General features: G+C 45.8%; 1 protein-coding gene across 10 annotated transcripts in view; it reads right to left on the reverse strand.

Moving 5' to 3' along the window:
* Positions 1–15,568, reverse strand: part of EXD3 (exonuclease 3'-5' domain containing 3) — a 286,268-nt gene that overhangs the window by 220,119 nt on the left and 50,581 nt on the right. The gene's annotated exons all lie outside the window — the stretch shown is intronic.

Here is a 15,568-nt window from a genome sequence, read left to right on the forward strand (position 1 = left end):
GTTGTCCTTGTATCTAAGCAAGATAGTGGAGAAACTCTGAGCAAAGACATCTCAACATAGACCCCATGGTATATTGTCTGCAGATCACTGACCTAAATGGTGAATCAGTGAATTAAGTCAACCAAGAAATGCTGAAAAGTGGCATCTCAAATCTCATGCAAGTTAAAGCTACATGTAGTTAAGCAACATCTGGATTCCTGGAATAGCCAAGATTAGCTTTCAGATTTCAGTTGCACAAACAGGAGCCTTTACTTCATTAACCAAACAAAACCCCAAACTTCTCTAACTTCCAAACTGGACTAACAGTCCACATAAAAGTATGTTTTTGCTGTATCTGAACATCTCCTCTTTGTTTGCTTGCCCTTCCACTCATCACATCTTCACTGTGGTAGAGTTGGGAACAGAACCCATGTCTCCCAAATCCCCATCCAGTGCCTTAACCACCACATCCTTCCTGCTGAATCACATCACAGAGTTGTTTATCAGGAAGGAAATTCCCCCTCAAGAGTGCTCACACTGAGTGTGCTGGTGGAACACAAATGCTTAGAAAAATACAAATGGACCAGCAATAACAACAAGTGATTTAGGTCACTGTACAAGAGGCTGAAGGTACACATCACTACAGTGGGTTTTGTTGTTGGCAGCAGTATTAGCAAGGCACCATCAAGCAGGACTTCACACAGAATAAGCAGTGCATCCAGATGTCCGCCGAGTAAGTAACATTCTAAAGCTGTTACATAACTTTGAAAACATCTATCCCACACTTAGCATTAGGAATGTGTCACTCAGGGGGATTCAAGAGGTTTATATTCTTACCAGGAACCATGGAGGGCACCTTTGGTAGCATCTCATGCCAAGCTGCTAAGTGCAAGCAGCTGTAGTATATGATTTAGTGGGTCAGAATTAACCTCAACATGTGGTACTAGCAAAGGACCTTCACTTGCTTCAAGAAAAAAAACCCTCAAAACAAACAAACCCAACCCTCCCCCAAAAAAACCAAAACTGGGCAGGGAGGCAAGATATCAAAAGTGGAACAAACATGTTTTAGTCTAAATGCAGTTTACCCCATGGTCGCCTAGAAAACAAAAAATGTTGTAGTTCATCTGTGACCTGAGGACACAAACTCACTGAAATGGCAAGTTCATGCTCCAGGCTCTAAAGAACTTGGCCCTGCTCAGGATTCAGGCAAAGGAGCAGAATTTCCCCACTTGCAAGCAATGGCTTTACAGGTTGTGTCCCATGAGACCCCACCACGGTGACTGACACAACCAGGCAGATTCCCAGAAAAATATTTCTTTTACACTCCCTTTCAAGTGTCAGTGTATAGAAGTTTCAGCAGGACTGACTCTCGAGGGGGGGAGGGATGAACCAAACCCTCCATCGCAGCCTCCTGGGGTCATGGTCACACATCTAGAGCAGCTTTTAAACAGCTCATCAGAAAGGGGCAGCTACCTCCACTGATCCACCTTGAAAACAGGCTCAAGAGAGATGTGGTCAGCCTCCAGTGCCTGGGACTGCCATGGGGCCATGGGACATCTGAGAACCAGGTCCATCCCACAGACCCAGGCAAGGCCCCACAGGCTCTGCTGGACACGCCAGAACCACAGGAAGGTGCTCTTCTCCCCAGAGGAGCCTGGTGTGAGGGTAGCTATCTCACCACACACCCACATGAACACCTGTAAGCTTCTGTTTCCTGTGACCATCTCCTGTTAGTCCTGCATGGACTAACTTGTTTCTCTCTGGTGGCTGCCTAGAGAACTTCAGTGGCAACTTCAGATGAAGGCATCTATGTCCCACCAGCTGAATCCCACCCTCTATCTTTACCCTAAAGCTGAACACACTGGCTTTCCTGTCCCACAGCACATTGAGAAGCACATCAGAAAGTATATCAACAAAATCACATGCCACTTCTTTAAGTTTGGTATTTTGACTCTATCATCTACTATATTTGTTCTGTGTTACTTTAATTGTCTACAGGTTTTGTATTTATCCTAATACACCTACACAAATACAGAAGTCAGATGGAGTCAGACTACTCAGTGGTGCCCAGTGACAGGACAAGAGGCAATGGGAACAAACAAAATTTGGGAAACCAACACTAGAAAACAAAGCATCAGCCTGTGCCCCCTCCACTCTCAACACTCTCTATTAAAAGACTCCTTACATCCAAACCTTATTACCCAGAGGTAATGTCTGAGATTTCCAAAGAAACTATCAAGCTGTCCCAGTCTGTTCCCTGTTCTTCACCCCACCAGCAGTCACTGCATAACATTTGCCCCCATTTTGGTCCGTACCGCTTAGTAGCTTTTCATGTCACTGGCATCAGACAAGTCCAATAATTTACTAAAGTGAAAGTGTCTTGTCAGAAAGCACTTTGAGGCCTACTTCTATTCTTCTGAAGACTCAAAAAGCCATACTTTCTCCTCAAGGCTTCTTTCAACACTCATATTATCTAAAACCCTTCAAGCCTTGCTTTTTACATCATACAAGAGTAATTTCGCAATTAATAATTGTAATTCAACCATTCTTCATTAAAAACCCTTTACTCTCATTCCTTCCCTGCTATTTTTGGAGTCAGGAACAAGTTTGTGGGTTTTTTCCTATTAGGTCAGCCCTGATTAGGTCTAAATCAAATGTGTCCTGAGGGAGAACGTAACTCCACATCTTCAGTCTCACAGGATATTGTGATCAGTTCACAGTGATTAACACACACATCAGGTAACTCTGCTTATGGATGTCATAGAATAGAACCATTCAGGTTGGAAAAGACCCCTGAGATCACCAAGTCCAACCATGATCCCTACTCTACAAAGTTCTCCCCTAAACCATCTCCACCAACACCACATCCAAACAACCCTTGAACACATCCAGGGATGGTGACTCCACCACCTCCCTGGGCAGCCTGTTCCAGGGTCTGACCACTCTTGCTGTTAAAATTGTTCCTAATGTCCAGTCTGAACCTGCCCTGGTGCAGCTTGAAGCCCTTCCCTCTTGTTCTGTCACTAATGACCTGTGAGAAGAGACCAGCACCAACCTCTCTACAATGACCTTTCAGGTAGCTGTAGAGACTGATGAGGTCTCCCCTCAGCCTCCTCTTCCTCACACTAAACATTCCCGGCTCCTTCAAGCCTTCTTCATCAGATTTATTCTCTAGGCCCTTCACCAGCTTCCTTGCCCTCCTCTGTCCTCACTCCCACACCTCGAGATCTCCCTTGAATTGAGGCGCCCAAAATTGGACCAAATACTCCAGGTGTGGCCTCACCAGTGCTGAGTACAGGTCATCTTCTTGGTCTGAAGCATAACCCAGTGAGGAGAGAAACCCAGCTAAAGAAAAAAGCTTCTGCAAAGAGCTGCCAAACAGCTTCTCCAAGGACTTAGGATTTTTTTCCAGTGCAGGTGTGGGCACTCTTGACTTAGGGACTAGTGCCATGCATATTTAAGTAAAATGAGCTAATGATTGTACCCAGTCATCCAGAATAATTACAGAATAACAGACTGCTTTTGGGGTTGGAGGAACCTTAAATATCATCCAGCCCCAACCCCCCTGCATGGGCAGGGACACCCCCCACTAGACCAGGTTGCTCCAAGCCCCATCCATGAACACATCCAAGGACAGAGCAGCCACAGCTTCCCTGGACAACCTGTTCCAGTGTCTCACCACACTCACAGTGAAAAATTTCTTCCTAATATCCAATCTAAATCTCCCCTCTTCCAGTCTGAAGCTGTTCCCCCTCATCCTATCACTACATGCCCTTGTAAAAAGGTTGGGCACATGGTCTGAAGCAAAAAGAATCAATGTCTAGCAGATGTTTGACACCTCCCTGCCTGCAGCTCGTAACTGCCCCAAAGGTGAGGTGACATCCAGATGGATGGGGAGGCTTTTTCACCTGCTGGGGTAAACACAGTTCACAGTCCTGTGTCCTCAGTACCAGCTGAGGCCACAGCGAGACAGGGAACTGGGGGCCTCTGGTTCCCTTTTGGTTCCCATCAGTTCAAGCAGGACCACCACAGGGCTAGAGTGGACAAGAGACTCCTGAACCCTCAGCTTTGGAGCCACACTTGAAAAGCAGTAGATCTCTCTCCTGCTAGTTCACCAACTCTCTGCAGGGTCAGCTCCTCTGCCATGACCTCAAGCCCTGCCAGAGCTGGTGCCTTCCCTAAAGCCCAGCAGCTGGGTGAAGAGACTATTAAAAATCTTGTACCTCCTCAGGAAACATCACTAAAACAAAAAAGTAGGTTTCTGTTCTGCTTGGTTATGGAAAAAGATTTGAAAATGTGAAGTGAGAGTAACTTAAAGTTTTAGAAACAAGAAGGCAAATACTAGGAAGCAATGTTTATTTGTAGTCTTCTCCATACTGTCATTTTTAAGCCTATCACACATTTTTGCAACCAGACTTTTTTTGCTTTGTTGCTAACATGCAGGCACATGCAGCAGAAGATACCCAGCATTACTGATCCCTCTACAGAAGAAAAATGAGTTAGGAGTAGGGGTGAAGGAGATTTGGTCCTGGAATTCCTAACAAAAGCATTATCTGAAGACCATGGGTGGCTTTTAATTGACTTTTACAGATTTTGGATCCTGAACTCGAACCCAACTCAGGAGCCCTGGGGTCAGCAAGCTGGGCTCCCCAGACCACACCACTGAGCTCCCATCTGTACTGGGCTGCAGGCACTAGCCTCAACATGGGCACAACAGAAGCAAGAGCTCGAGTGTGTGGCTGGGAATGAGCCACGAGGAGACCAGACCCTGCTGCATCAAATCCTTTTAGAACCCCAGACTGGTTTGGGTTGGAAGGGATCTTAAAGATCATCTATTTCAACCCCCCCTGCACGGGCAGGGACACCTCCCACCAGACAGCTCGCTCCAAGCCCCATCCAACCTGCCCTTGGACACTTGCAGAAATGAGGCATCAACAAACTCCCTGGGCAACTTCTGCCAGTGTCTCACCACCCTCACACTAAAGAATTCCTTCCTAATACCTCATCTCAATCTCCCCTCTTCCAGTTTGAAACCATTACCCCTTGTCCCATCACTACATGCCCTAAATTTTATTTGCGTTCATTCTAAGAAGATCCCTCTTTCTTTGCTTCTGTTTAATGGAATTTTTATGAAATTACTACTAACTGCAAGGTCCTGCACCTGGGTCGGCGCAACTCCAGGCACAAATACAGGCTGGGGGAAGAATGGCTGGAGAGCAGCCCTGAGGAGAAGGACTTCAGGGTGGGAGGAGATTAAAAGCTGGACACGAGCTGCCAGTGTGCGCTGGAGCCCAGAGGCCAACGCATCCCTGGGCTGCATCACAAGAAGTGTGGCCAGCAGGGCCAGGGAGGGGATTCTGCCGCTCTACTCTGCTCTGGTGAGACCCCACCTGGAGTGCTGTATACAGCTCTGGTGCCCTCAGCACAAGAAAGATACAGACCTGTTGGAAAGGGTCCAGAGAAGGGCCACCAAGGTGATCAAAGGCCTGGAGCAGCTCTGCTATGAAGACAGGCTGAGAGAGTTGGGGCTGTTCAGCCTGGGGAATAGAAGGCTCCAGGGAGACCTTAGAGCACCTTCCAGTACTTGAAAGGGGCTCCAGGAAAGATGGGGAGGGACTTTTCATCAGAGATGATAGTGCTAGGACAAAGGGTAATGGTTTTAAACCGAGAGAGTGGAGATTTAGGTTAGATATTAGGAAGAAATTCTTCACTATAAGGATGCTGAGGAACTGGAATGAATTGCCCAGGGAGGTTGTTGATGCCCCATCCCTGGAGATTTTTAAGGACAGGTTGGATGAGGTTTTGTGCAACCTGGTCTAGTGGTTGGGTTCCCTGCTCATGGCAGGGGTGTTGGAACTGGATGATCTTTAAGATCCCTTCCAACCTTAATCATTCTATGATTCTGTGATTTCATCTGCAGTGAGGAGAGTCATTCCAGAGGGCGGGCAGGAACAATCTAATAGGACCTCTTGCGGTGGGATGAGTACTCCTTCCCAAAGGAGAAGGAAAAAAAAAAAAAAAAGAAAAAAAAGCATCACACCTTGGTCTTCAGTCCAAAGCCCAGGAGACCTTTAAATACGATGCTTCCGTGATTTCTGCCCCAAATCTTTCCTGTTGGAGGGACAGCAGGACTCCTAAGGGATGTAGGGGTCAGAGGAGAGCAGCCCAGGCACACGCACAGGGTATTTGCCTGTTGGGGCATTTGGCAACAATACCACTTGCCCTTTAACATTGTACCTCTGAGGAGTCACGGACAGGTTAGACAAAAGAAATACTTCTCATGATCCCTAAGCATTCCAGCAACCTCCAGAGCTACCCAGGAGACAGTCTGCTATCTGCCTTCCTGGAAGCTAATTGCAACAGAGCATCTAGGAGTATTGCACCAAGAGAAGAAAAGAAGCCTGGCAGGGGCCTCCTCTGTCACCACACTGCTGGCTCTGAGCATCTTCTAAAGGCTCCCGAAGGACATCCCTCACCACCTGTAAATCTCCGCTCCCACCAAGAGGCTCCTGCAAGCTGCCAGGACACAGATACAAGCTTGACAACACATCCAAGCCTAGGCCTACAGCTGCTGATCGCTGCCTCTTCTTACTTCTCCCCACCTTCTTGAAGTATGTGTCAAGTCCTCCTGTTCTGCCAGCAACACAAATAGGCACCACCTCACAGACCAAGGTCTCCCTGCTCAACCCACACTTCTAGCGCCTCAATCACATCCAGGCTCTTGGAAAACTCCTCCTGGAAATAACCAGCACCACTAAAGTGAGGATGTTTATTCTTCTCTCCGACGTGGTTCTCTCATGGTGCTCCAGCTCCACGAAAAGATGCTGGCTCGAGTACACAAGGTGCTGTGGTTCACACCTGCTTTTCCCTTCGGAGGCTGAAGGACAGTGAGGTTGTTTGATGGTCTCTGGCACCCTCTGCTGACAAACCTCCACCGACATGCCCTGTACCTGCGAGACCCTCAGAGAAATCTCAGGCTGCTCTGTAAACGTAAACCACAACTCTTTTTCTAGATGAACATTTCATAATTTGATATTTATTTTATTGTGTTGATTGGCCAGATATTTCTGTCAAATTATAGTAATCACAGATGCCCCTTCTTCCCCTTGGTGCCCTCCAGTAGTGGAGCATTCCATGTAAGAGAAGGTGCCCTGCACTCCTACCCTGGTGTTACCTAAAATTCCTTTGTATGTCTCATCCTTTCCACCCACCAACGACCCCCAGCACCTTGAAGCAGCATCTATCCTCTCCCTTCTTTCTGAACCGGTATGTACCAGGGAGGTGACCTAAACTCCAGCAGCAATTTGGGGAATGAAAGGTGCAATCAAAACACAATGTTCTTGCTAGGGTATCAGCTGGGGATAAACAGGTCTATCAACCCTGGAAAGGAACCATTGAAACCCTTCCAGTCCCACTCCACAGTCCCCACCCCACACTTGTCACACAGCATCTGTAGCATCGGGATCCCTCCGTGTCGCTGAACTGGGCAGGAGGACCCAGGGGTGGAAGAACAGCAGCAGTGGGAGTCAGAGCTGTGCCTGGCAGGGGACCTCTGTGCCACCCCCTTCCTGGCACCGATGAAGTGAAGACATCCCCTCAACACACCTTTCGTGTGTCACACACGTACCCCAGCACCAATCCTGCCCTGTGTCCAATGCACAGTGTCACACACAAAGGCACATGGATACACAGAGATGTTTGAATGTGATCAGGGGAGCCCAGACCCTCTGTACTGAGCAGACACCAGAAGTGAAGGGGTTTGCTCAGCGGAATCAGGAACACGACACATCTTGACCCTGCTCTGTTGCACTTTAAGATTCCTGTGGAACAATGAGCATGGAGAACAGGGAACGTTCTGTGTAAAGGCAACAGCAAAACAGAAACCTAATCTGCTGAGATGTGTTAACTTTAGAGATAGGTTTTCAGCCTTGTTACTGTCTGCATTTTTCTGCTTCTTGTTCTTTCTTTATCCGTGTGAAGGAAAGGCCAGAAGAACGAGGCCAGCACTCAGGGCACGCAGAGCAGAGCAAGAGGCAGCTCACAGGGTGAACAGGCACATACACCAGGTCAATCTAAATGCTACTTCAAACACACACGGGTTGTATTTAGCCTACCCAAAGGATCTTCACTTCATTAGAAAGAATCCCAAAGGATCATTACACCTCCAAACCAGCACCTTAATAGAAACTAAGAAAGCTTTGGAAACCTGCAATGCAGAATTTCAACCAGAAACAAAAGTGTAAAAAAAAGTTCTCAGTAAATAGAACAAGAGGTCAGGGTGAATACTCTTTACAAAATTAGTTCCTATTCGTTGGTCACTACTGAAAGTTGCTATGAAAAAAACCCACAAAAAAAACCACACACAAAAAAACCAACTTAAACAAGCCAGGAGACTAAAGAATCAAGATGATTGTAACAGTAACATGTAAATCCTTCATCCTAGGAGAAAGTGTGGTTACTTTTAATGCTGACAATTCAGTACCTCTTGAGCTCTCTCAAATTAAAAACAAGCTTACTTTGCTTTCTTTTTTCCAACCCTAGAATAGTCCTGTGTTAACACTGTAAGCACAACACCACTGGGGACTCCATCTGTGACTTCATCACTTCCCAAAACAGAGCCAAGGCTGTTTCATTTTGTCTTCTTCAGGCCCTTTGTCTGCTTCCCAGCAATTTGACTCCAAGTTCAGGAACCACTGTTAAGCAACGAACTCGGCATTGTGAATCTGTCTGGGAGCCAGAGAGCATTTGAACATTCACCCCTGGCTGGCTGAGGAAGCTTTACCATCTTGTATAAACTCAAGCATTTTCTTTTTTTAAGATGGATTAACCATCCTCCAGTGCCCCACACTTCTGCGAGGCTCTGTCAGGCCCTGGCACAGGGAGCTGCAGCTGAAGACACTGCTCTTGCCAGCTGTTTGCCCCACCTTGCTCTGCCAGGAGACAGCACAGCTGGCTGGGAGCCTGCACAGCCTCTCAGTTGTGGCATGTTAATGTGAACAGCGGGTGAAAGTATTTGTGCAGAACTGCTGGGCTCTGGGCTAGAGAAACTGCGATGCAAGGACACATTTCTTCCGCAGCGCTAATAAACAGGGGGGGACAGTCATCTCCTGAGTTCCTGCAGCTGTTTGGCCAGCAGACATGAGTCAAAGCACCAACACACACAGATCATCCATGCATGCAGGAACAGGATCTCAACTCTTACCTCCTGCTGAAAACTTCACTTTGGGGGTTGCTCACAGGTGATCAGGAAGAGAGACTCTAGACTAGAAAGTTTTGGAAGTGCCATTATGTTGGTAGAAGTGCAGTGACAACAGTCCCTTCCTGACTGACAGATGCTCCAGCAAACTCCCAGCCAAAACAGACACAATTTTAACAATCATAGCATTTTGGGGAGGGATAAAAGTTTGTCTTTGATAAAACCATCTTATATTTTTTTTTCTTCTTAAAGACTTGAAGCTTTTCTTCTCCTAAGGGCTCTGCTTGAATAGCTCTAGCTATAGACACAACACTGAATGCATGAGCCTTTACAGAATGGATGAGTAATTTCAGCAATCCAGTATATTTTCTCCACCTTGATCTGCTTCCCTTGCTCACCTCCCCTTTCTATTCACTCAAAGGAGCTTAAATTCTGCCCTTTTGGTTTCTCCTTGATTACTTTCACTCCAGACCATGTCTGAACCCTACTGAAATCAAAGCAGAATAATCCAAGGATTTCCTCTCAACTCAACATTTCCTCTGTTATCCCTGCTCTTAGCAAATCCCTCAGATACCAGATGTCTGCAGCTCTTCATCTCCTGTCCTCATCTGGAGTCACATGCAGGCTGCCCAGCCCCGAGCCAGCAGCTCTGCAGCTCACACAGGTTTCAGGCAACACTCAACTTTCTGAGCAAGCTCCTTTGCAAGCTCCCAAGGACACTGCTATTACATCTCGCCAACATCTTCAGAATTCCGGAGTCCCATAAGCTACTGGCATTTTAAATCCCATGTTATTTTAGTGGGTTTGACCTAGATTTTCTTTATCATTTTTTCTCACCTGAGATCTGATACACCTTGTCAACAAGAAGCTACCTGTTCTAAGTTTTGCCTCTTATTTCTGTTTGTCTTTTACCCACATCATTACCTGTGGGTCCTCCCATCTCCTTCAGGGAGTATCATCTTTGTGCAATGCTGTGACAGAAGGCAGCAAGGAGGGAGGAACACTGGATGACATGGGGGATAGAGAGGCAAGAGCTGCAGCAATGAGAGATCAAATGCCAACATCTAGTAACAACTGTAAAGCTGGAGGAGACCCTGGCTTTGCTGTGGCTGAAGAACCTGGCCACTGTGGGAAGCATAAATTAAGACCAGTTACTGGCTTGGCCTTGTTTACCCACTCTCTGAGAAGATCTCTGTCCTGACCAAGTCCACCTGTTGGTACCTAAGGGTCTGTCACCCTCCTACCAAACCTTTGGGGTAGGGGTTCTCACTGTTTCTTTCTGAAAAAGTTTCCTTTTCACTGCCATCACCACATGACATCTAGGTCAATTAAGCCTAGTCATCAAAGTCAACTGAGCCTTTGTCAAGCTTTTAGAGCATGAAGCCAGTAACTCCACCACATTCTCCTCATAGGCTTCTTCACGCTTGTAGCACAGCAGAAGAAACAACAAGCAGGGATAATGTCAAATCCCACAAAGTCAGACCAAGGCTAAGTCACATTATTCACCACACACTGTGCACTGAATTTTGATCTCTTCCAAAGCCTCATCAGTGTTATCTAGACCATGCCTGATAAGAAGGTGCCTTCAAAACTCCTTTGGGGAGAGCTCTTCCTCACTTTTTTATCTGAATAAGCTTGGAGAAGGTCTTGCCCAGAAAGCAGGCTCTGAATGCAGTGATTAAGTGATAAGTAGGATTAACAAGGTTGTCTTTGGTGGCATAAACAGCTTTCACACGGGACCTTGGTTTGTGATCAAGTTTGTGGGAGATGATGTTGTCCAAAACAAAGGAAAGCTTGAAGTCAGTGTTCTGTTCTCCTCACAGCACTCCTGGAAGGCCAGCATCAAGAAACCACTCTTGAGTAGGAAGCCAGGTTTTTCCATATGACTGAAAGATGGATCTTCAATAACCTTCTCATTGCCCTTTGGTTCTTAAGATGAACAGGAAAGGGCTTTACCTTCCAGCCTCCTCCTGCATCACCACCCAACAAATGGGTCAGACCATATCAGAGATGGAACAGAGCACCCAAGTTCAAAGGCTCAGGAAAATTTTCAGAGATCTTTTGAGCAGCACCAAGCACGGTCACTGTGAAACTGTCTGCTTCGATCAGATCAAAATATTTCCAGAAGTCTCTACCATTATCTTCAGAAGAAGTTGAGAAAAATGTTGCATTAGCCAGCTTTTGGACTCTTGCATGTCCACAAACAATATTATGAACCTGAAAGGCATGTATTTTTCTCAGTATGATTTATTACCTGCAGTTAAAGTTGCAATAATCATGGTGTAATTTCTCAGAAAGTGCTACAGTTTATGCATAATTTTAACCACCTTTTGAAAGACCTTAAAGTAATGATGAATCTACCCATAAAATAATACAAATGTTAGAACTAACATATTATTCCCCTTTAGGCATGGGCAGGAATATCTGATTTATGTCTGCCAAATGATTTGGCATCTGAACAACTGGCAACAAATTCAAAGTGCAACAACAAAGCTGTGGGTAACCACTGGAAAGATTGGGATTCCTTCTCTTTTCAACATGAAATGCCATGTCTGATCTGGGATGTTATAATCTAGTTCACTTGTTCACAGGGCAGCAAGTTAGCTACATCAAGACAGTGTGCATCTGCACTGCTTTGCCACAATGCCATAAAGCACCTCTCTCATTAAGCGTTATGTACACACAAGTCCACACTTGATCAAAGTGGAGAGAGATCTCACCCTGTAGTGCCCTCCTGCAAAGCTCTCCACTCCATGAATCTGCAGATGCCTGCCAGAAATTGCAGGGTCTGAAAAGCAAACTAATAGGGAACCATGACTTCTCCTTTGTTAGCCTAACTCAGCCAGCACCACTGCCACACCTCTTGTAGGCACCATGAGGTGATGCTGTGGGAACCCTGCTTACTGTGCTCAGTGAAAAGATGAGGATGCTGCACAGTCTGATCAAAACCAGCAGAAATGATGCATGTATCAGCTGCAGAGAGATCAGTTCTTCAGGTTCCTTCTTCAGCCCCCAAGATGCTGCACACTGTGCAGGACCAGCGCGGGTCTGAAGATGCACGCTGGCAGAAGCGCTGGTGCCAGTCCCAGCAGGGGTGCTTGCTGTGCCATTGCTTGCACTGCATCTCTTTCCTAGGCCATGCACTTTCTTGGAAGTTTTTTAAACTGTCTTAAAGTTGGTAGGAATGATCCTAATATCATCCCTTCCTCCACTTTTGTGCCTTAACAGCCCTCCACACGGGGAAGACAGGAAGTGACATTACTTAACTATTTATCCTGGCTTTGTTTTCCCTGCATGCTCTTTTCAGAAAAGTACTCAGCAGAAAGCATTTACAAGCTCAGAGAAGAAGCTCCCTCACTCCCTTGTGTCAGTGGAAGACATCTCAGCCTCCCTGCAGACACTAACTGGTGGACTTTGACAGGTCAAGCTTTACACAAAATAAATGAGGGCAGATGCCCATAACCCTGCTGCTGCCACCATCACACCGACAATTCCTGAACCCAACATGAGACAACAATCCAGGCACCAAAATGGTTCACTCCAGCTTTGAGTGCTGCTGTCAGAGTGTGATGAGAAGCTAGAAATGCACTCGACTATTTACTGCTCATGTTTACTACCTGAGCAGCAGAGCAAGGTCTCCTTTATCTAGTGCCCAGCAGTAGGTGCAGCACAGAGCAAGACAGGGAGACATGAACACTGCTCTCCCTGCAGGGTGTCCCACTGAGGAACAGAAAACAGGAAAGGGGCTTGCTAAACAAGAAAGGTGCTAGCTGAAAAGACAGGCAACAATGCTGCTTGTGCTCTCCCCATGTATTCTTCATCTCTTCGGAGACTTCTACCAGGCTAACGATGGGAATAAGATGCAGGAAAGTTGTTATTTAAACTTGTTATCAGAGAGGAAATTTCTCACAGCCTGATGGTGGCCAAGGAAAACATGATCTGGTTAAAAAACAAGAAACTCTACAATAGGGCACTGCTGCAAGGGGCAGAAGTAGAGGAACTGCCCAAGGTGTACCACTTCAAAACACATCCCTCTGAATCTTCATTAAAAAAAAACTCCTGAGAAGTGTGATTTTCCAATCTCAAGTGGATAACATGCTGCAGACTGAGGAAACCACTAGCTTTGTTCACATGATGGGCACAATGCACTTCAGGATGAACTGCAACATTGCCCCTCCACGCAGGTAAGTCTGATCACACAAAAGCTTCTCACCGTGTCCCAGAGCTTCTCCAAAGCCTTCTGGGAAACAAAAAGGAAATCTGAGGTGACGTGCTGCAAATGGAGAATTGCAATGTCCTAAAAATTATTAATCACTTCAAATGCTGAAACAATAGCCTTTGTCAAAGTTGTGGGTGGTGAAGTTGGCACGTCCTACTGAAGAGAAGCTTGACCTTCATTGGTATGAAAGCATGAAGCAGCATCCTGTGCTGATGAGATACTCGACCTGAATTTCTTTCAAGGTATGTTTGCCAGCTCCTTTAGCTCAAGAATTTGTGGAAAACAGGAAGACAGAAACAGCCTGGGCCAACAGCATCCTGACCCAGACACCACGGGGGTGCAGCAGGAGAAAGCTGTTCATCGGTGGTAATTGATATTTATTGGGAGGAAAAATATATTACAATGCTGTGCATCCCTCTAGGAAGATATAAGGGAAATGCAGCAAGGCACTAATATGGGGCTCCACAAACTTCAGTGAGCCTTGTGAGCAGCAGGTGTCAGCTGTGAAGGCCTGGCTGTCTCCTGCCCAGCATCAGGCAGCAGCGAGAGCCGCTGGGGCGGGACGGAGGAGCAGAAAGAGGCCCCAAGAGGCACAGGGTCTGTGTCCAGATAAGATCTATGTTTGTACATTTTAGTTAATCTTAAGAAAGGCACTAACAGCTCATTTCTTGCAGGTTGGGGCTAACTCACAGCCCAGCCATTTTAAGAAAGGAACACTGAGAAAATGAATAGTGGTACCTGAGCCCACAGCATTTCTGACCTGGGCTGAAATCAGCATTTGCAGCTTTATCGGCGCTTCCCCCTCCGGGGATGCTGGATGCATTGTCTTCCCCTGCTCGGAGGAGGAAGGATGCTGACGCATGGCACTGCCTACCGACTTTGTCACACTCAGCAAACAAAGAGGAAGCTTGGAAAGATCAATAACTGCAAGACACAGAGGCAGTCTGTCAGCAGTTAATCCTGATGCACGATCCCCCCGTGAATTTAAAATGCTGGATACATACTGGCTCTGGCTGTGATTGAACATCTAATGACACACACTCTCTGATAGATGAGAAGTATTTGTGTGGTCACAAAACACTACAGAGAATGAAAAGCATCCAAGAAAAAAACAAAAAACCAAAAAAAACCCGAACAACCAAAAAAAAAAAACCAAAACCAAAAACCAGCAACAAACCAGGAGGCTTGAAACTTAAAAATACTAACCACTAAGAAATAAGCCACTTCTAAGTGTTGGCCTAAGAGTGTGATACAGCGACATGACAATTTTAGGGACCTTCCATAAAGAAAGTCATATTTGCTACAACATTATTTCTTGTTACACAGAATGTATTGTGTGTAATTATTGGTCACTATTAGTTTACAAAGGCAGACGCAAATTTTTAAACAAGCATACCACTGCAAGTGCAGCAGGATGTTAAATGTGCATTATTTCATGGCTAAGATGTAACACTAAAAAGTACTGAGTATTGATTTGATTTCTATACACTCCTAGAGTTGAAGAACATATACAGCCCAGAATCAGTGCTAACACCAACATCTCAACATACTGCTTGAATTCACTCTCTCTTCATTATTTCTGTATTTCAAATTGGATTTTATGGTCTCAAATTCAGAAGCAAGACAAAGCCAGTGTGATACTGTACTTATGGCCACCTCAACAAGCATTATGAATCCCACTGTTTCACACTCACTTACCTATGCATAATTAATAATGTCTTTACACAGATTCTTACTCTGGTCCAGTTCAGAGTCTGTGGGAGGGACTTTAACCTGGCAATGCTTGACACAGATTATAAATAAAGGAAAAGGAGCAAGAGAATATACCTTTTACCATAAAAGTAAGAGGACTGAGGGTACCAGAATACATGCATAAAATAATATCCCTTTCCAAGTACAACTTGCATTGCCTCATTCTTTCTGAATGCTCAGAGCTAGTTCACAGGCAGCTAAATTATAATTTTGTTTCTCAGATAACAGAAACTCAGTTGAATATGCTCAAAGTAACCAGTTCTGAGACTTGGAACAGAGCTCTGGAGACCTCCGGTGCTCCGCAGGAAAAAGGAAAAGCAGAGCACTAGCACGGAGGACGTGCCTGCTGTACTAAAAGGCAGATGCCTTCAGAGTACTCTATGTTCAGTCATCTCTTTATCGAACCCTTAACTAATTAAACA

The sequence above is a fragment of the Apus apus genome, chromosome 19, assembly GCF_020740795.1.
Source record: "Apus apus isolate bApuApu2 chromosome 19, bApuApu2.pri.cur, whole genome shotgun sequence".
In the NCBI taxonomy this organism is placed as follows: Eukaryota; Metazoa; Chordata; class Aves; order Apodiformes; family Apodidae; genus Apus; species Apus apus.